Source organism: Arachis hypogaea, chromosome 11, assembly GCF_003086295.3.
Source record: "Arachis hypogaea cultivar Tifrunner chromosome 11, arahy.Tifrunner.gnm2.J5K5, whole genome shotgun sequence".
In the NCBI taxonomy this organism is placed as follows: Eukaryota; Viridiplantae; Streptophyta; class Magnoliopsida; order Fabales; family Fabaceae; genus Arachis; species Arachis hypogaea.
The window spans coordinates 134,343,711-134,347,144 of NC_092046.1; the positions used below are offsets into that span (position 1 = coordinate 134,343,711).

General features: G+C 37.3%; 1 non-coding gene across 1 annotated transcript; it reads right to left on the reverse strand.

The window, feature by feature from the left end:
• Positions 1-3,056: 3,056 nt before the first annotated feature.
• On the reverse strand, positions 3,057-3,163 carry LOC112725592 (small nucleolar RNA R71). The gene has a single exon (XR_003164690.1). It is a non-coding gene; the product is annotated as a small nucleolar RNA R71 (small nucleolar RNA).
• Between the last annotated feature and the right edge of the window lie 271 nt (positions 3,164-3,434).

A 3,434-nucleotide genomic window follows, 5' to 3' on the forward strand; every position in this document is an offset into this window, starting at 1 on the left:
TCTTCAAAAAGTGACTCTGGGATAGACATGAGAGAATTAGAGATGAGTCAAGCTCGGAGGGAGGCTATACGCCAGAAGAAGAAGGAGGAATGTAGTAACCCATCTATCTCAGTCAAAAAGCTTCAAGATAGCACCTTCAACATCTATGTCAACAAATCTAAGAACAAAAAGGTTGGAGAAACCTTGGAAGTAGGCGCTCATTATCAAGCTTTTAGGGAGAAGGATCAGTTATGGAGTCCTCAAAAGGAGACTGGATACCATGTGGGCCAAAACAGGAGGTATGAACTTAATAGACTTTGGAAATGAATAGTTGAATACTTTGTTTTCAGGTTATACTATGAAGATGACTATTGGCATGTCATGGAGGGAGGGTCGTGGCTCTTTTTCGACCACTACCTCACTATCCGGCCTGGACACCAGATTTCCATCCCTTTGGAGCGGCCCTCAATAAAATTGCAGCATAGGTACGCTTTCCAGATATCTCTATTGAATACTATGATAAGCGATTTTTGGATATGGTTTGGGATCAAATTAGGAAAACATTAAAAGTTGACATGAACACTATTAGTCAGACCAAAGGCAAGATCACTGATGCGTGAGCATCTTTTCTATCTTTTCTTAGTGAATTTGCATCTAAATTGTTAAGTTTAATCAATAATTAATTATCTTTTAGCCACTATGGATGCTACTTTGAGTCTTGTGTAATTTTATTTATTTTAGGTAGCATTCAGATGGATTTGATGGAGTTTCTGCAGAGAAAGAGAAGAAACCAAGGAGCTGACCAGCGAGGAGCGACGCGTGCGCGTGCCTGATGCGTGCGCGTGATTTGGAGCTGTCTATGGCGACGCGTGCGCGTACCTGACGCGTACGCGTGAAAAACGAAGTTGCTCAGCGACGCATGCGCGTACCTGACGTGTACCTGTAACACGCGAAAAAGACCATCGACGCGTACGCATGACTGACGCGTACGCGTGACATGCGCGACATGTAGAATTCACAGAAAATGCTGGGGGCGATTTTAGGCCGAGTTTCAACCCAGTTTTCGGCCCAGAAATACAGACTAGAGCCAGGGGATAGCAGAGACTCAAGGGAGATTCACACAAGAATGGTTATGCCCACTCCAAGTTAGGCGTGGACCCTACGAAGCAAGTGGTCCCCATCCATCAATTGAAGACATGCTGATTGCTTTAATTAATTCTGATTTAAACTTTAATTTTTATTATAAAATAGAAAAAAATATTATTTTAGTTTTAGAAGATAGATTTTTAAATTAATTAGGATTAGATATAAAAGGTGATTCCAACAAGGGGATTCTAGCCCAACATTATTCCATTCCATTCCAATTTATATTTTTTTAGAATCCTTATTTTCCCTTTACCATGAGCAACTAAACCTCCACTGTTAAGGTTAGGAGCTCTGTCTATTGTATGGATTGATTTTATTATTTTTCTATTTTAATTCATGTTTTGATTTATATTTCAAGAATTGTTTTCGTTCTTTATTTTATGAATTTGGGTGGAACGGAAGTATGACCCTCTTTCTAATTGAGTTCTTGTATAACTTGGAAAAGCTCTTTACTTGAACAACAGCTTGAAAACAAGTTCTCCTAAATTTCTAGTTTATCTGAATTTAACGAGATACGTGACATATAATCCTTTTATATTTGGGTAATTAGGATTTCTGTGGCATATAACTAGGATTGAACTTCACCCCATAATTGGAATTAATTGACCAAGGAATTGGCTGTTGATGAATTTTAGAGGAGACTAGGAAGGTCTAAGGAATTAGGGTCTAGTCACATATAGTTTTCCATGAATTAAATCTTACATGATTAAAATAATTTAATAAGAAAAGTCAATCCGAAAAATAAATAACTCTGAAGCCTTAACTGTCTCTCCATATTTTATTTCCAACTTATTTACTTGCCTTTCTTTAATATTCTTGCTATTGTTTAATGTCTTTGAATTCTCAACCACTATTTTCTGTTTGCCTAACTAAGTAAATCAATTAACCATTGTTGCTTAGTCCTTCAATCTTCGTGGGATTGACCCTCACTCACCTGAGGTATTACTTGGTACGACCCAATGCACTTGCCGGTTAGTTTGTGGGTTATAAATACCGCATCAAGTTTTGGCGCCGTTGCCGGGGATTGATAGTGATTAACAACTATCAGTTGTTTGATTGCTTAGATTAGGCGTTTTAGTTTTAATTTTGTTTAAATTTTGCTTATTATTTTCGAAAATTTTTTTTTTAGAAATAAATAGCACTAATATTTTTCCTTAAATTCTGAAATTAAGTTTGGTATCACCTAGTTAATTTTATTTATTTTAATTTGCTTGTTTATTTTCCCTGTTAATTTTTGAATTTTCTGTCTAATTTCATTTAACAATTTCGAAATTAATTTATTTATTTTATTTAGTATTTTTATTTTATTTTTTTTACACAGGATACCTCACTGGGAATTTTCTACACTCTGACGTAGAGATTCCCATCTTTTTTTGTTTTCTGTTTGTTTATGCACAAGAACAGAGACAAGGAACCTCTTTTAGACTTTGATCCTGAACCTAAAAAGACTTTCAGGCGGCGTTTGCAACAAGCAAGACTTTGCAAACCTGCAGAATCCACTATGGATCACAATAATGATGTTAATGCCAATATGGCAAATCCGAATGGGAATGAAGAACAAAGGAGAGTGCTTGACTCTTACTCTGCTCCTACTGCAGATATTTATGGAAAAAGCATTGTGGTACCTCCTATAGCTACGAACAACTTTGAGCTGAAGCCACAATTGGTCACCCTTGTGCAACAAAACTGCTAGTATAATGGTCTTCCTCACGAAGACCCAAATCAATTTATTTCTAATTTTTTACAGATTTGTGATACTGTGAAGACAAATGGAGTGAACCTAGAGGTGTACAAACTCATGCTCTTCCCGTTTGCTCTGAGGGATGGAGCAAATCTATGGCTAGATTCCTGACCCAAAGAGAGTTTGGATACTTGGGACAAGGTTGTTACTGAGTTTTTTACTAAAATTTTTCCCACCAAAGAAGCTGACTAAGCTTAGGGTGGAGGTTCAGACCTTCAGGCAGAAGGATGGTGAAACTCTTTATGAAGCTTGGGAGAGGTACAAGCTACTGACTAGGCAATGCCCTCTAGACATGTTCTCCAAATGGACCCAACTAGATATCTTTTATGAAGGCTTGGGTGAAATGTCCAAGATGTGCTTAGATAATTCTGCAGGTGGTTCATTGCACAAGAAGAAGACATCGGAGGAGACTATTGAGCTGATTGAATTGGTTGCTAGTAACCAATATTTATAAGGGTGTTATGAAAGTAGAAGCTCTTAATGCTCTTCTTGCTCAGAATAAGCTTATGTCTTAGCAAATAAGTCTACTTACTCAACAGATGGGTGGCATGCAAGTCTCAGCTATCAA